At 47.4% G+C, this 18,806-nt stretch overlaps 1 long non-coding RNA gene across 1 annotated transcript; it reads right to left on the reverse strand.

Annotated features, from left to right (window-relative positions):
- Window positions 1-300: 300 nt before the first annotated feature.
- LOC147984516 (uncharacterized) lies at window positions 301-9,304 on the reverse strand. The gene is made up of 2 exons (XR_015616061.1): window positions 8,297-9,304; window positions 301-593 (listed from the first exon to the last, which is right to left on the reverse strand). It is a non-coding gene; the product is annotated as an uncharacterized LOC147984516 (long non-coding RNA).
- Between the last annotated feature and the right edge of the window lie 9,502 nt (window positions 9,305-18,806).

Genomic DNA, 18,806 nt, shown 5'->3' on the forward strand with positions numbered 1-18,806 from the left:
ACTCCCACTTGATTGAAGCAATTGTAGTACCCAGACAATCTGAGCACATGCTCGCTGGTTGAGCTATTCTCCTCCACCTTGTAGACAAAGTACTGTCAGAGGTCTCATACCTCTCGACACGGGCATGAGTATGAAATACCAATTTCAACTCTTAGAACATCTTATATGTTTCGTGGCGTTCAAAACATTTTTGAAGTCCCGGTTCTAAGCCGTAAAGCATGGTTGTGACGCCCTCGATTCAATCATACACTAATCATACACGCAAATGTGTACGATCAAGATCAAGGACTCACGGGAAGATATCACAACACAACTCTAGACATAAATTAAAATAATACAAGCTTTATATTACAAGCCAGGGGCCTCGAGGGCTCGAATACATAAGCTCGATAACACAAGAGTCAGCGGAAGCAGCAATATCTGAGTACAGACATAAGTTAGACAAGTTTGCCTTAAGAAGGCTAGCACAAAAGCAACAACGATCGAAAACGCAAGGCCTCCTTCCTGGGAGCCTCCTAACTGCTCCTGGTCGCCAGCGGTCTCCACGTAGTAGCAGGCATCAGCGGTGGCATCTGGCTCCTGGGCTCCGATATCTGGTTGCATCAACCGGAAAGAAGAAGAAAGGGGGAAAGGGGGAGCAAAGCAACCGTGAGTACTCATCCAAAGTACTCGCAAGCAAGGATCTACACTACATATGCAACATTATCAAAGGAAGGCTGTATATGTGGACTGGGCTGCAGAAATGCCAGAATAGAGAGAAGGCCTAGTCCTATCAAAGACTAGCATCTTCTGGAAACCACCATCTTGCAGCAACAAGATGGAGTATAGCAGCATAAAGTAAAGTAGTAGTAGTAGTGTTATCAACCTCGGCCAGAGATCCTTTCTCGACACCCTGCGAGAAAGCAATCCCAGAGCCATACTATCCAGTTATTATCACAATCCAATTCTCATCACCATCCAGTTCTCATCACAAGTATCCAGTTCTAGTTGTATCGATCGGGATACAACTCCAAGTGTCCGTTACCGTAGGACAGGCTGTCGATAGATGTTTTCTTCCCTGCAGGGGTGCACCAACTTACCCACCACACTCGATTAACTCCGGCCGGACACACTTTCCTGGGTCATGCCCGGCCTCGGCCAAACAATACGCCGCAACCCGACCTAGGCTTAATAGAGAGGCCAGCACGCCGGACTAAACCATCTCCCCTGGAACTCCTGCATGTTGCGAACGCGACCGGTGAGCAGACCTAGCTACCTCCCTAAAAAGGCAGACCTAGCTAGACGTGTTCTAACGCGGTGCTACACGTTACCGGTGAAGGGGGATAACATCCGGGAATGTTTCCCCAAGTTTAGCATTTTCATACAGGTGAAACGGAGGGGAAAAGTTAAATGATCAGGTAGTTAGGGGCATGTGGCGGACAAACGGATCGCGTATTCGGATTCGTCTCGTTTTTCTGAGCAACTTTCATGTAGAAAACATTTTCATCCGAGCTACGGTTTATTTTATATGATTTTTCGAAGTTGAAACAATATTTTGAAATTTGTTTTAATTACTAAATTCATCGGAAAAAGAATTGTGACGTCATCCTGGCGTCAGCCCTGCATCAGCGGTCAACAGACCAGTTGACTGGTCAACAGGGCCCACGCAGGGCCCTCAGGCAGTGACTGGGCGCTACCCAGTCAACATCTGACGGGGTCAACGGGACCCAGGGGCCCAATGGCAGTGGCTGTGGGGGGTCCACGTGGTTAGCCACATCAGGAACGCCGGAAACGGCGCCGGAGTTGGCTCCGGTGACCATATTCAACGGCGGCGCGCTCGGGAATGGCCGGAAATCGGCTACAAGGGGTCGCTCGGCCCGTGCGTAGGCTCATTTGAGCGAGCGTCGAGCCGCGCATCCAACGGTGCTGATGGGAGGGCTCGGGGAGGTCGGAGCATCGCCGGCGACGAGCAAGGCGGCGGCGGCGTTCGGTGGCGCAAGGAGAAGTGGGCTGTGGGGGCTCTTTCGGTGCGGAATCTGGCGCATTCGAACGCGGGCATCGCACCGTGTCGAACGGCGGCAAAGGTGGCCGTTGAAACGGCCCGCAGCGTCAGCTGCGAAGTCTAACGACGGTGGCCGGAGCTCGAGCATGCATGGAAGCTAACTACGGTGCACGGGGAGGAACCAAAGGAAGGAGGAGGGTGCGGAGGCTTACGGAGCGGCACACGGAGGCCCTCGAGTGAACGGGAGCGCAGAGGGGAGGCAGAATCGATCGCGGCAGACGGCGGCGGCCGAGGTTGGGGAAGAAGACGTGAGTGACGACGGTGGCGCTCCACGGGCTTGATCCGGTGACGAGGACGAAGAAGTAGTCCACCGCGGACCTCCTGGACACCTCGAAGGGAGGAATGGGCGCCAGTGGCCGCGGTGGAGCGCGATGCTCGACGGCGATGGCGCTCGGTGGCGGATGGGGAACGAGGGGGGAGAAGGATATCTGGAGGGGAGTGGGAGAGACGGAGAGGGCGACAGTGGAGAGCGGGGGAGAGGACCAAGGCGTCTGGGGCCTTATCCCCTCGTCGGGCGTCACCGGCGAGGTGGTTGGACGGCGAAGGGCGCGCTGTAGCGACTCGGGTCGTGGAATAGTGCGGGGGTAGACGACCGGGGAGGGGGAGTGGGCTGGCCAGCCGGAGTGGGCCGGCCCAGGTGGGTAGGGGGCTGTGGGCCGTCCGGTTGGCCGAGGTGGGCTGAGGCCCAAGGGGAGGCCAGGGCTCTCCCACCCCTTCTCTTTTTTTTCCTTTTTCTTTTTTCAGCAGCTTTTGCATTTTCTTTTTAGCCAATAATGACTTTGCAAAATTATGCCACTGGCCAAGACAATTTCAAAGAATTAAAGTGAACTGCCACAAAAAGGTTGGGAGGCTTTTGGAATAGTTGCCAGTTTTATAAATTAAAAAGGGCATTTAATTTATTGCTTAGGTCACTGTTTTAAGTAGTTTAGGCCACTTAAACCCTTTGCAAAAATGTTGGTTCACCAGCAATATTAGTTGTGGAATATTTGGCACATGATGAACATTTTTGTTTTCATGTTTGAGAAATTTGAATTTTGACTTTAATTTGAATTTGAGATCTGGGCTGGATTAGAATCAAAGTGAGATTAGCAATAGTAACAATGATGACAAGGCATCATTACAAGGGGATTACTGTAGCATGATTCTCAGGGTGTTACAAATCTCCTCCACTACAAGAAATCTCATCCCGAGATTTAAGGGGTGGAGTTAGGGGGAAAGACTCGGGAAGGACGGAGCTCAACACAAGATAGTTACCTGGGGACTATCTCAGTGAACGTTGCAAAGAGGCATCTCTCGAGTAGAAATTCAAGGAAGTCATCAAGAGCAAAGTGAGGTGCAATAAGAAGCTCCAACCGGGTAGGTAATCGTTCGATGTCTGAAACAAAGTGTGAAAGGGGCTCAGAGCATCGAGAATAAATATTGTGTCTTGATACCAGAACAGATCACAAGGAAGATGGCTCGCGAATTACATATGAAGCCAAGCGCGAGGGATAACTTAGAAAACAGGGATGTATAGGAGAGTCAGGTTTTGATCCTGTGGAACTATGGGTTATGGGCCCACCATGTGGGTTAAAAGTAGAAAGGGGCCGATAGCAAGGCATGTCAGATGATAGACTGTCAGTTATGTTGCCAACAACCTTGGTACCAAGGGCGAGGGACGAAGAGAACTATTTTCCTTCTCGTTGAACGAGGTGGACCAATAGGCAAAGTTCTCGTCCATTGGTGGTTACCGGAATGTCAACAGCAATAATAGCATGGTCTTACGGACAAATTGTACACCGGGGTGTTTTCATAGGAAGAGAATTAATATTGCTTAGGTCATATAGACCACAAGAAAGGTTAAACAACCAATGGAAAGGAAAATGAAACTATCAGATTAAACAAACCAACGGAAAGGAAAATGTGTCTATCAAACTTAACAGACCAATGGAAAGGAAACTGTGTTTCACACAAGAATTGGGAGTATATCCTTCCCAAAGAAAAGCGGAGCATGATATACATGATAGGACATTAAGTGCAGAAGCATTTAGATAAAGGGGCGAGCGAAGAATTAGGATATTACCCATACAATAGTGTTTGGATAATAGATCAAGAAGCATTTAGCATTTTGCTTCAAATGTTCGTGTTGATATTCGAAATACCACAGTCATGCTTCGAGGTAGCACTGATATGATGTTTCAATTAAGGATTGGGTCTGTAACATTTCCAAGATTATCTCGGAACGTAAGGTATAACCAAACACAATCAGGTCTGTGTTGGTAGGAAGTCAAGGACGTTGTCGATGATAACACAATCATCAAGGGGCGAGGATGGTATTTCTCATCATGAATTCGATTGATATCCTGAAATAGGTCAGTATATTGATGGGGATCACGACAGATTTTGTCGAGGTACTATGAAGAGGCCATCGAACAGCGACGACATCAAGTAAAAGGAATGATGCAGCAAAAGGTTATTGGAACCACGGATGCGACACAAGCTCAAAATCAAGCTTGTTGTTAGAGGTGAAATGATAAGATGAGGAAGATCGACGTAAGCTTAGCTCGTCGTCCAAATTGTGCTCCGGGAAGAAGGACCGGGTAGCACAGTTAAAATTAGCTCGATAATGATATAGCCGATCAGGCTAGGAATGATGTGATGGAGTATCGTTCTAATGAGAATTCACAAGAGGTAGTGCAATGACACAATATCCTCGAGATAATACGGGGCAATACTCGAGGTAGATCAAAATAGAGGTTTGGACAGATGAAATGATCTGCAGAAGACAAGTATTTTAACTTGTCCGGGAAATGGAATCAAGGAGAAAATATGGTCGGAACCATGATTGCAAAGAATCAATTTACAGATGCAAGTTGAGCTTATAGCAAGGGAACATTTGATTATAAGAGAAGCTTCCATGATAAGATCTACATCGTTTCTATGGGCATGAACACAAGGTTCAAGGTCGACTCCCACTTCTTTAATGCATAACCTCTCATTTACTTATCGCTTTTGAAGAAGTTGTAATGTAGAAATTTTTATCCGGCGTAACACCAGTAGAGTATGACCCATAGAAATTTCCGGGTTCACACAAATTAGGGAAAGCATTAGCTCAACCCGTCGGGGCATCTTAGGAACATTTGCAAAAACTTCAGAGGTAATTAACTCAAGCTCAGAAGCAGAGCATGGTTGACAAAGCAGAGAATACAATTTACCAAAGGCAATATGTGTTGGGGGGAAAGCGGACAAAATTTTGAATAAGAACTAAACTGTCGGACAATAATCCAACAAAGGATTCAGTGGTCCTTAATGGATCTGATGTGAGTATCAGTACTTAATCAGAAGAAGGAAAGAATGCAAAGGCATTGGATTATAGAAACATCTGAATAATTCGATGCTTGAGTATAAAGGAGTTATGATTTCAAGTCGAAGGGTCAGAAGCAGAGGCTCTGATCAAAATATGAGTAAGTTGAATAGACTTAGAGGTGCACCCGATCAAATCTTGATTGGGCAAAAACCAGCTCATAACCGGAGCGATGTCGGAGCCGGAAAGAAAATTTCCAAGGATTAATTGATGATTGCGAGTATTCGCTCACACATTGAATCCATAGGAACAGAATAACAACCACAAAGAGTTTTAAAGAATATTGCTAGACATATGGAATTAATCCTAATGCAAGCAGGCATGAATTTCAAGAGCAACAAGGGGTGTAGAGAAATTTCGGAAGATCGATTAACAATGGGAATGATATTGCGAAGCACATGATCAACTAGGGATGAACGAATCCCTGATAAGTGTGAGGAATTATCTGCAGTGCGAAAGAAGCTGCAAAGCAGAAGCACAAGGATTCTCGGAACAACGAATAGTATTGGGGTAACTTGTAATCATCAAGAGAAATTGGGAATGATTGTATGAACGACACGCGTAAGTCGTTATCCATATGAATATAACGGTGGTAGGGAATTGCAAAGGCGGAGGTCACAAGGGTCTCGGGAAAACATTGGAGAGTAACTGCAGAATCTTCTGGTGCAGTAAGCGATCATCGGTAATGTCGGGGCTCTCCGGAAGGAAGTGGTTACGAGATCCTAGAGTCAGGGTTAGTAAAAAGTTTAACCCGAATAGACGAGAGATCAGAGTCCCAGAGTATAGATGAGGAATAAAAGATCCTAATACCACCAAATGGCGACATGGGTCCATAAGACACACAGCCAAGTTAGTAAAAGTTTTGTAAAGACTAGACTCGACTTTGGCCAAGGAGTTGGAAGGGGGGCTACCTATAGGCAGTCGGCTCTGATACCAACTTGTGACGCCCTCGTTTCAATCATAGACTAATCATACACGCAAATGTGTACGATCAAGATCAAGGACTCACGGGAAGATATCACAACACAACTCTAGACACAAATTAAAATAATACAAGCTTTATATTACAAGCCAGGGGCCTCGAGGACTCGAATACATAAGCTCGATAACACAAGAGTCAGCGGAAGCAGCAATATCTGAGTACAGACATAAGTTAGACAAGTTTGCCTTAAGAAGGCTAGCACAAAAGCAACAACGATCGAAAACGCAAGGCCTCCTGCCTGGGAGCCCCCTAACTGCTCCTGGTCGTCAGCAGTCTCCACGTAGTAGCAGGCATCGGCGGTGGCATCTAGCTCCTGGGCTCCGACATCTGGCTTCATCAACCGGAAAGAAGAAGAAAGGGGGGAAAGGGGGAGCAAAGCAACCATGAGTACTCATCCAAAGTACTCGCAAGCAAGGATCTACACTACATATGCAACATTATCAAAGGAAGGCTGTATATGTGGACTGGGCTGCAGAAATGCTAGAATAGAGAGAAGGCCTAGTCCTATCGAAGACTAGCATCTTCTGGAAACCACCATGTTGCAGCAACAGGATGGAGTATAGCAGCATAAAATAAAGTAGTAGTAGTGTTATCAACCTCGGCCAGAGATCCTTTCTCGACACCCTGCGAGAAAACAATCCCAGAGCCATACTATCCAGTTATCATCACAATCCAATTCTCATCACCATCCAGTTCTCATCACAAGTATCCGGTTCTAGTTGTATCGATCGGGATACAACTCCAAGTGTTCGTTACCGTAGGACAGTCCATCGATAGATGTTTTCTTCCCTGCAAGGGTGCACCAACTTACCCACCACGCTCGATTAACTCCGGTCGGACACACTTTCCTGGGTCATGCCCGGCCTCGGCCAAACAATACACCGCAACCCGACCTAGGCTTAATAGAGAGGCCAGCACGCCGGACTAAACCATCTCCCCGGGAACTCCTGCACGTTGCGAATGCGGCCGGTGAGCAGACCTAGCTACCTCCCTAAAAAGGCAGGAGCTTACCAGTCCAATCCGGCGCGTGCCGCTCAGTCGCTGACGTCTATTAAGCTTCGGCTGATGTATACGACACAGAACGCCCATACTATGCCGACGTGATGGTTAGTGCTATCAGGCCAGAGGCCCCTCGGATCAAATATCCAAATCGTAGTGGATTAGGAACGCGCGGTAACAAGCAGAGACTCACGAAAGATGTGACCCCGTTGCCCCGTCTCGAGGACTTGCGGCAAGGGCTAGGAATGTCCGGCCACGCCTCGTAATTATCTCGCGGGCACCTTCCGGGTCCGCCCGACTCCACATCACTCGCAATTAAGCTCGCGCGGGTACCCCTCAGGGTCAACCCGTCTTTCCAAGTAACAGTGGTAAAGTCCAAGTATCCGTGTGTCCAAACATCAAGGGGAAAACCCGAGGAATCACCCCCGATGAATTCCACTAGATGTAATCATCAAGGTGAACGTAAGAGGAATCACCCTCGAGGTTCACACTTGAGGGGTTGCACGACAGAGTCGTATCGGAAGTGGTTAAGGAGGAAATCACCCTCGATGACCACGACCGAATAGCTACTCTACAGAGATCTCATCAGGAGTGATGTATGAGGTTCCACCCTCGGCACTCGATGGTAACTCTGTAGAGTCGAGCAACAAAGGGGTGTGATGTGACGTGAGGTGTTGGGGCCTGGTCTTTGATCCCGTTGATCGGGTCTTCTGATAATCCGGCGAGGCAGTCGGGTCAAGTGGGGAGGTCACTGATGTGTCTCTAACCAACCTATACTAAGCAGTTTAGGATAAGCAGGTAGGTAACAATAGCAGGTTACAATAAACAGGCTATGCAGTAGAATAGGAGCAAACAATAACAGTATCAAAATCTAGTGCAAGCATGAGAGAATGGAATGGGCGATATCGGGATGATCAAAGGGGGGGCTTGCCTGGTTGCTCAGATAAGAAGAAGGGGTCGTCGTCTACGTAGACAATCACAGCGGCATCAGCGGCAGTCTCTGGGTCTACCGGAGATAAGAGGGGGAAGAAAAAGTAAATACATAGCAAGCAAGAGCATAACAGGACAACAGACAAAGCTAGACGTGTTCTAACGCGGTGCTACACGTTACCGGTGAAGGGGGATAACATCCGGGAATGTTTCCCCAAGTTTAGCATTTTCAGACAGGTGAAACGGAGGGGGAAAGTTAAATGATCAGGTAGTTAGGGGCATGTGGCAGACGAACGGATCGCGTATTCCGATTCGTCTCGTTTTTCTGAGCAACTTTCATGTAGAAAACATTTTCATCCGAGCTACGGTTTATTTTATATGATTTTCCGAAGTTTAAACAATATTTTCAAATTTGTTTTAATTACTAAATTCATCAGAAAAAGAATTGTGACGTCATCCTGGCGTCAGCCCTGCATCAGCGGTCAACAGACCAGTTGACTGGTCAACAGGGCCCACGCGGGGCCCTCAGGCAGTAACTGGGCGCTACCCAGTCAGCATCTGACGGGGTCAACGGGACCCAGGGGCCCAATGGCAGTGGCTGTGGGGGGTCCACGTGGTCAGCCACGTCAGCAACGCCGGAAACGGCGCCGGAGTTGGCTCCGGTGACCATATTCAACGGCGGCGCGCTCGGGAATGGCCGGAAATCGGCTACAAGGGGTCGCTTGGCCCATGCGTAGGCTCGTTTGAGCGAGCGTCGAGCCGCGCATCCAACGGTGCTGATGGGAGGGCTCGGGGGCGGTCGGAGCATCACCGGCAACGAGCAAGGCGGCGGTGGCGTTCGGTGCCGCAAGGAGAAGTGGGCTGTGGGGGCTCTTTCGGCGCGGAATCTGGCGCATTCGAACGCGGGCATCGCACCGTGTTGAACGGCGGCAAAGGTGGCCGTTGAAACGGCCCGCAGCATCAGCTGCGAAGTCTAACGACGGTGGCCGGAGCTCGAGCATGCGTGGAAGCTAACTACGGTGCACGGGGAGGAACCATAGGAAGGAGGAGGGTGCGGAGGCTTACGGAGCGGCACACGGAGGCCCTCAAGTGAACGGGAGCGCAGAGGGGAGGCGGAATCGATCGCGGCAGACGGCGGCGACCGAGGTTGGGGAAGAAGATGCGAGTGACGATGGTGGCGCTCCACGGGCTCGATCTGGTGACGAGGACGAAGAAGTAGTCCACCGCGGACCTCCTGGACACCTCGGAGGGAGGAATGGGCGCCGGTGGCCGCGGTGGAGCACGATGCTCGACGGCGATGGCGCTCGGTGGCGGATGGGGAACGAGGGGGGAGAAGGAGATCTGGAGGGGAGTGGGAGAGACGGAGAGGGCGACAGTGGAGAGCGGGGGAGAGGACCGAGGCGTCTGGGGCCTTATCCCCTCGTCGGGCGTCGCCGGCGAGGTGGTTGGACGGCGACGGGCGCGCTGTAGCGACTCGGGTCGTGGAATAGTGCGGGGGGAGACGACCGGGGAGGGGGAGTGGGCTGGCCAGCTGGAGTGGGCCGGCCCAGGTGGGCAGGGGGCTGTGGGCCGTCCGGTTGGCCGAGGTGGGCTGAGGCTCAAGGGGAGGCCAGGGCTCTCCCACCCCTTCTCTTTTTTTTTCCTTTTTCTTTTTTTCAGCAGCTTTTGCATTTTCTTTTTAGCCAATAATGACTTTGCAAAATTTTGCCACTGGCCAAAACAATTTCAAAGAATTAAAGTGAACTGCCACAAAAATGTTGGGAGGCTTTTGGAATAGTTGCCAATTTTATAAATTAAAAAGGGCATTTAATTTATTGCTTAGGTCACTCTTTTAAGTAGTTTAGGCCACTTACACCCTTTGCAAATATTTTGGTTCACCACCAATATTAGTTGTGGAATATTCGGCACATGATGAACATTTTTGTTTTCATGTTTGAGAAATTTGAATTTTGACTTTAATTTGAATTTGAGATCTGGGCTGGACTAGAATCAAAGTGAGATTAGCAACAGTAACAATGATGACAAGGCATCATTAGAAGGGGATTACTGTAGCATGATTCTCGGGGTGTTGCAATGGTGCACTAAACTATTAAGTAGTCATCATACGGAGCTTTGTCAAACGTTCATAATGTGTGCATCTGCTCCTGCAATTGGTCTATCACCTAGCGGTGCATCAAGGACATAATTCTTCCATGTAGCAATGAGGATAATCCTCAGATCACGGACCTAGTCCGCATCATTGCTAATATCATCTCTCAACTTAGTTTTCTCTAGGAATATATCAAAAATAAACAGGGACCTACATAGCAAGCTATTGATCTACAACTACATAGACATGCAAAATACTATCAGGTACTAAGTTCATGATAAATTAAAGTTCAATTGATCATATTACTTAAGAACTCCCACTTAGATAGACATCCATCTAATCATCTAAGTGATCACGTGATCCATATCAACTAAACCATGTCCGATCATCACGTGAGATGGAGTAGTTTTCAATGGTGAACATCACTATGTTGATCATATCTACTATATGATTCACGCTTGACCTTTCGGTCTCAGTGTTCCAAGGCCATATCTGCATATGCTAGGCTCGTCAAGTTTAACCCGAGTATTCTGCGTGTGCAATACTGGCTTGCACCCGTTGTATGTGAACATAGAGCTTATCACACCCGATCATCACGTGGTGTCTCAGCACGAAGAACTGTCGCAACGGTGCATACTCAGGGAGAACACTTATACCTTGAAATTTAGTGAGAGGTCATCTTGTAATGCTACCGCCGTACTAAGCAAAATAAGATGCATAAAGGATGAACATCACATGCAATCAATATAAGTGATGTGATATGGCCATCATCATCTTGTACCTTTGATCTCCATCTCCAAAGCACCATCATGATCACCATCGTCACCGGCTTGACACCTTGATCTCCATTGAAGCATCGTTGTCGTCTCACCAATTATTGCTTCCACGACTATCGCTACCGCTTAGTGATAAAGTAAAGCAATTACATGGCGATTGCATTCATACAATAAAGCGACAACCATATGGCTCCTGCCAGTTACCGATAATTGTATTGCAAAACATGATCATCTCATACAATAAAATTTAGCATCATGTCTTGACCATATCACATCACAACATGCCCTGCAAAAACAAGTTAGACGTCCTCTACTTTGTTGTTGCAAGTTTTACGTGGCTGCTACGGGCTGAGCAAGAACCGTTCTTACCTACGCATCGAAAACCACAACGCGGTATAGTGATTGCTTTTTGATCTTCTAAAAGAACCCTGTTCATTGAATCCAATTCAACTAAAGTTGGAGAAACTGACACCCACCAGCCACCTGTGTGCTCAGCACGTCGGTAGAACTAGTCTCGCGTAAGTGTACGCGTAATGTTGGTATGGGCCGCTTCATCCAACAATACCGCCGAATCAAGAATCAACTAGTGACGGCAAGCAATATGTATATACCCACGCCCACAACTCCTTTGTGTTCTACTCGTGCATATAACATCTACACAAAAACCTGGCTCGGATGCCACTGTTGGGGAACGTAGTAATTTCAAAAAAATTGCCTACGCACACGCAAGATCATGGTGATGCATAGCAACGAGAGGGAAGAGTGTTATCTACGTACCCTCGTAAACCGTAAGCGGAAGCGTTTATCAACACGGTTGATGTAGTCGTACACCTTCACGATTCGTCCCGATCAAGTACCTAACGTACGCCACCTCCGCGTTCAGCACACGTTCAGCTCGATGACGTCCTCGCCTTCTTGATCCAGTAAGAGGGGTGAAGTAGTAGATGAGTTCCGGCAGCACGACGGCGTGGTGACGGTGTTGGTGAAGAACAATCTCTGCAGGACTTCGCCTAAGCACTACGAAAACTATGACGGAGGATAAACTAGAGGGGACGGGGTTGCCGGCACACGGATTGGTGTTTCTTGATGTGTCTTTGGTGCTAGCCCTGCCCCTCTATTTATATGTTGAGCCCTAGGGTCGAAACTTGGAGTAAAAGCCTCCTCAAAGTCGGTTTTTCCCGAAAGGCGAGAGTCCTACTCGGACTCCAGGGCTAGACGCCAGGGTTCCCGACGTCTACCCCTAGACACTAGGGTTCTTGGCGTCTAGCCTCTAGTCTCCGCAAAACTTCCTTTTGCACTTTCCAAAATCCTCGTGGGCTTTCCCCTTTGGCCCAAATAAAGTGTTCTCGTACCCAAACATTTCGAGAAACATCTGGAACCCCTTCCGGTGAATTCTGGAACCCTTCCGGAGACCAAACACTATTATCCCATATATCAATCTTTACCTCCGGACCATTCTGGAGCTCCTCGTCATTGATACGTATCCAACGTATCTACTTTTCCAAACATTTTTGCCCTTGTTTTGGACTATAAATTGCATGATTTGAATGGAACTAACCCGGACAGACACTGTTTACAGCAGAATTGCCATGGTGTTATTTTTGTGCAAAAATAAAAGTTCTTAGAATGACCTGAAAATCAACGGAGAATAATTTTGGAATATATAAAAAATATTGGCGAAAGAATCGACATCAGGGGGCCCACACCCAGTCCACGAGGGTGGAGGCGCGCCCCCTGCCTCGTGGGCCCCCTGGTGCTCCACCGACGTCCATCCTGACTCCATATATTCACGTTCGGGGAGAAAAAATCAGAGAGAAGGATTCATCGCATTTTATGATACGGAGCTGCCGCCAAGCCCTAAACTCTCTCAGGAGGGCTGATCTGGAGTCCGTTTGGGGCTCCGCAGAGGGGAATCCGTCGCCACCATCATCATCAACCTTCCTCCATCACCAATTTCATGATGTTCACCGCCGTGCGTGAGTAATTCCATCGTAGGCTTGCTGGACGGTGATTGGTTGGATGAGATTTATCATGTAATCGAGTTAGTTTTGTTAGGGTTTGATCCCTAGTATCCATTATGTTCTGAGATTGATGTTGCTATGACTTGGCTAGGCTTAATGCTTGTCACTAGGGCCCGAGTGCCATGATTTCAGATCTAAACCTATTATGTTTTCATGAATATATGTGAGTTCTTGATCCTATCTTGCAAGTCTATAGTCACCTATTATGTGTTATGATCTGTTAACCCCGAAGTGACAATAATCGGGATACTTACCGGTGATGACCGTAGTTTGAGGAGTTCATGTATTCACTAAGTGTTAACGCTTTGGTCCGGTACTCTATTAAAAGGAGGCCTTATTATCCCATAGTTTCCAATAGGACCCCGCTGCCACGGGAGGGTACGACAAAAGATGTCATGCAAGTTCTTTTCCATAAGCATGTATGACTATATTCGGAATACATGCCTACATTACATTGATGAACTGAAGCTTGTTCTGTGTCACCCTATGTTATAACTGTTGCATGATTGATCGCATCTGACATAATTATCCATCATTGATCCAGTGCCTACGAGCTTTCCATATATTGTTCTTTGCTTATTTACTTTTCCGTTGCTACTCTTACAATCACTATAAAACCCAAAACTGCTACCATTACTTTTGCCACCGTTACCACTACTACCATATTACTTTGCTACTAAATACTTTGCTGCAGATATTAAGTTTTCCATGTGTGGTTGAATTGAGAACTCAGTTGCTAATACTTCAGAATATTCTTTGGCTCCCCTTGTGTCGAATCAATAAATTTGGGTTGAATACTCTACCCTCGAAAACTGTTGCGATCCCCTATACTTGTGGGTTATCAAGACTATTTTCCAGCGCCGTTGCCGGGGAGCATAGCTCTATTCTTTGAGTCACTTGGGATTTATATTTGTTGATCACTATGAAGAACTTGAAAGATAAAAGAACCAAGATTTTTCCCTCAACTACGAGGGGAGGTAAGGAACTGCCATCTAGCTCTGCACTTGATTCACCTTTTGTTTTGAATAAACTTGCGACACCTACTCCTACTATTCATTCTAATATGTCGCATGTTATTGATGATGCCACTTCTGCTTTGCATGATACTTATGATGAAAGTACTTCTATGCTTGATAATACTATGCCACTAGGTGAATTTCTTGATGAACAACTTGCTAGGGCAAGAGAGAATGTGTAACACCCCGGATGTAACTTACCTTATTTGTACTCCAACTCTTGCCGTTTCCGGCGTTAAGTTATTTTATTTCCTCGGGTTCGGGTTTTGTCTCCGTGTGTTGTTGTTGTTGTCGTTGTCATGCATCTCATATCATGTCATCATGTGCATTGCATTTGCATACGTGTTCGTCTCATGCATCCGAGCATTTTCCCCGTTGTTCGTTTTGCATTCCGGCACTTCTATCTCCTCCGGTGGTCATTTCTACCTTCTTTTCTTGTATGGGGGTTAAACATTTCTGGATTGGACCGAGACTTTCCAAGCGGCCTTGGTTTACTACCGGTAGACCGCATGTCAAGTTTCGTACCATTTGGACTTCGTTTGATGCTCCAACGGTTAACCGAGGGACCGAGAAGGCCTCGTGTGTGTTGCAGCCCAACACCCCTCCAATTTGGCCCAAAACCCACCAAAACCCTCTCCATCATATAGAGCGTTCGATCACGATCGCGTGGCCGAAAACCGCACCTCATTTGGACACTCCTAGCTCCCTCTATGCCTATAAATAGCCCCCCTCCGAAATTCACGTTTCCTTCTTCCCCCAAAACCCTAGATCCACTCCTCCGCTCGCCGGACAACGTCCGCCGGCGCCGGACGTGTCCGATCCGCCAGCCAGCGCCACGTGTCAGCCGCCCATTCACCGCGCCGCCGCCGGCCCGGGAGGCCCAGACCGGGCCCCCGAGGCCCACATCGCCGCGCCGTGCCAGGGCGCTCCCCGCCGCCACATCACCGCTCCTTCGCCAACTCCGGCGGCCGGAGCTCCCTCGCCGCCCCTCGCCTCTACTCCGGCGGCCGGGCCACCGCACCTTCGCCGGGCCGCCGCACTCCTCGCTGGCCGGCGCCGCCCGCGACCACGCCGGCGACCGCGCCCGCGGCCACCTCCACCTCTCCGGCCACCTCGCCGGACCGGCTCCCCCTCCTCCGCGGCAAGTTCCAACTCCGGCGAGCTCGAGCTACAGCAACTCCGGCGAGTGCATCGGGAACCATGCCGATCCAGATCTGGAAAAATTCGGTTGACTTCTTAGAAACCCTAATTATTTTGCCTTCTTGCTCGTGCCGTAACTCCGCATCTGTAGCTTCGTTTTGCGTGTGTAGCATATCAAAATGTTCCTCTCAGAGAGAACACCATTTCATCTCATTGCATCATTTTCATTTGAGCTCATCTTGATGCCCGAAATGCTGTTGGAAGAGAGCTATTTGAGTTAATTGTCAGATCTGCTGCACCAAATAGCTATTTGTCATTTTTGTCATGTTTAATGTGTGCATGATATGCTCCTGAGCTCTACATATGTTTTGTTATATGATTTACCATCTTTACAGAGGTGCTATCCATGTATTTTTGTGATATGTGTGGTGAATAGCACAAGCTTGCAAAGTGGTGCATTCGTTAATGCTGATTTCAGGGACTTAGCAATTCCACAAAGTCCTTGATCTGTTTTTATCAATATGCCATATGTTCATGTTGTTTCCTAGTGATCCGTGCCTCTTTTGAGGATGATCAGTAAGTATGTTTTGTTAATCTTGTAGTGTTCTATCCATCCATGTCTTTGTTTGCAATTATGGAGCACCCTAGCTTCAGTCAATCGAGCTCTACTTTTGCTATTTCGTGAATCTGGGCAGATTGTCTACTTGTTAGCGATTTTGCTGAGGATGTTATTGTTGATCCGTGCATGCTATGTTGTTGTTCTTGCCATTTCTAGCTTATATAATGTGTATTCTTGATGTGTGTATGCTTGGATTGTCATGCTTTGCTCTGTAGTGAGTGCATCGAGCTCGTAAGCATGCCTACTCGTTAACAAATTTGCATGTTCCAGTTTTTCACTAAGTCTGAGATCTGATTATGTTTTTGCCATGTTCACATGCTTGCAATTGTATTTTCTGATCCCTTTTGGCTCAAGGTCACTAAGGGACTTTTGTTAAGCTCTTTGAGTAGCTTCATGTCATCCCTTGCTTTGCCATGTTAAGTTCCTGTAGCATATAGTTTTAATGCTTCAAAGTGTGCTACCTGATCTGAAATTCCAGGCTTGTGTTAATTTCACTAAGTCTGAAACCTGTTTACCAATTGCACTTTTGCCATGCTTGTTTGAACCTGTTAATGGATGAATTGGCCGTAGCTCAGTGTTCATCTTTTGTTAAGCATTATGAGTGGATCCCTGCCATGTATTTTTTTGCCATGTTTGAGTGATGTAGCATATTTATATTGATGCATTTATATGGCTACTTGCTGTTTATCGCAGACCGGTGCCATATTTGTTTTGCTTGCCATTTTCAAACCGTGCATCCGATTTCGATGTTCTTTATATCGATTTCAACCGAAATCACCTCACCTTTCCAGTGGCACACTTGGATACCTGAGTTGAGGCCAGGTTCAATCATTCCTTGTCAAATCTTGCATATGCATCACGTATCGCATCCCGCTTAGCGTACCATGTGTTGCATCATGTTATTCGAGCATTTTCACGTGGTTGATTGTCTTCCTTTTGCTTGTTTGTCTTGTTTTTGTAGAGCCAGGAGACGAGTTCATTAATGAGGAGCCCATTGAGTTTGCTTTCAAGGATCCAGTCAACTCTGACAACTTTGCAGGCAAGATGATCATACCCTCGAAATCACTTCTATCTTTGCTTTGCTAGATGCTCGCTCTTTTGCTATGCCTATGCTACGATGCCTACCACTTGCTTATCATGCCTCCCAAATTGCCATGTCAAACCTCTAACTCACCATGTCCTAGCAAACCGTTGATTGGCTATGTTACCGCTTTGCTCAGCCCCTCTTATAGCGTTGCTAGTTGCAGGTGAAGATTGGAGATCGTTCCTTGTTGGAACATTATTTTCTTGCTGGGATATCATTATATTATCTTGTTATCTTAATGAATCTATATACTTGGTAAAGGGTGTAAGGCTCGGCCTCTTGCCTAGTGTTTTGTTCCACTCTTGCCACCCTAGTTTCCGTCATATCGGTGTTATGTTCCCGGATTTTGCGTTCCTTACGCGGTTGGATGATAATGGGAACCCCTTGACAGTTCGCCTTGAATAAAACTCTTCCAGCAATGCCCAACCTTGGTTTTACCATTTTCCACCTAGCCTCTTTTTCCCTTGGGTTTCCGGAGCCCAAGGGTCATCTTATTTAAACCCCCCCGGGCCAGTGCTCCTCTGAGTGTTGGTCCAACCTGTCAGCTGCCGATGGCCACCAAGGGCAACTCTGGGCTGGCCTACCCGTACCTTGGACAATCTGAGTGTGCCCTGAGAAAGAGATATGTGCAGCTCCTATCGGGATTTGTCGGCACATTCGGGCGGTGTTGCTGGTTTAGTTTTACCTTGTCGAAATGTCTTGTAACTGGGATTCCGAGTCTGATCGGGTCTTCCCGCTAGAAGGAATATCCTTTGTTGAGCGTGAGAGCTTGTCATGGGCTAAGTTGGGACTCGCCTGCAGGGATTTGAACTTTCGAAAGCCGTGCCCACGGTTATGGGCAGATGGGAATTTGTTAATGTCCGGTTGTAGATAACTTGAACCTTAACTTAATTAAAATGAATCAACGGTGTGAGTTACTGTGATGGTCTCTTCTCGGTGGAGTCCGGGAAGTGAACACGGTGTTGGAGTAATGTTTGCCGTAATTGGTTCTCTACTGCTTTGTTCGTGCTTTGCCCTCTCTTCTCGCTCTCTTTTGCGAACAGGTTAGCCACCATATATGCTAGTCGCTTGCTGCAGCTCCACATTTTACCTTACCTTACCTATAAGCTTAAATAGTCTTGATCACGAGGGTGCGAGATTGCTGAGTCCCCGTGGCTCACAGATTACTTCCAAACCAGATGTAGGGCCCGATGACTCCATTCCAGATGATGCGCGTGAGCTCAAGTGGGAGTTCGGCGAAGACTCACGCCGTTACTATGTGTCTTTCCCTGATGATCAGTAGTGGTGCCCAGTTGGGGCGATTGGGACCGTGTCGCATGTTGGGTTGATCTTTTATTTTGGTACCGTAGTCGGACCATGAGTGATTGGATGATTGTAAAGCTATTTATGTACTTTGTGTGACGTGGCGAGTGTAAGCCAACTATGTACCTTTCCCCTTTTATCTATATTACATGGGATGTTGTGAAGATTACCTTACTTGCGACATTGCTTTCAATGCGGTTATGCCTCTAAGTCATGCTTCGACATGTAGGAGATATAGCCGCATCGAGGGAGTTACAGAATGAAATTATTGAAACTGATAATATTGATGAAAGTGATGATGAAGATTCTCCCCCTAGATATGAATTGCCTGTTGTGCTTGAGGTCTTTGTTATGGATGAAGAAACTGCTAGAGACTTTCTTGCTTGCAATGATAGATATGATCTTAAGAAATTATTAGCTAAGGTGAAAGAAAAATCTTTTAATGCTAGAATGAAGCATGACCC

The sequence above is a fragment of the Triticum urartu genome, chromosome 2A (assembly GCF_056163025.1).
Source record: "Triticum urartu cultivar PI428250 chromosome 2A, HENAU_Tu73, whole genome shotgun sequence".
Taxonomy (NCBI): Eukaryota; Viridiplantae; Streptophyta; class Magnoliopsida; order Poales; family Poaceae; genus Triticum; species Triticum urartu.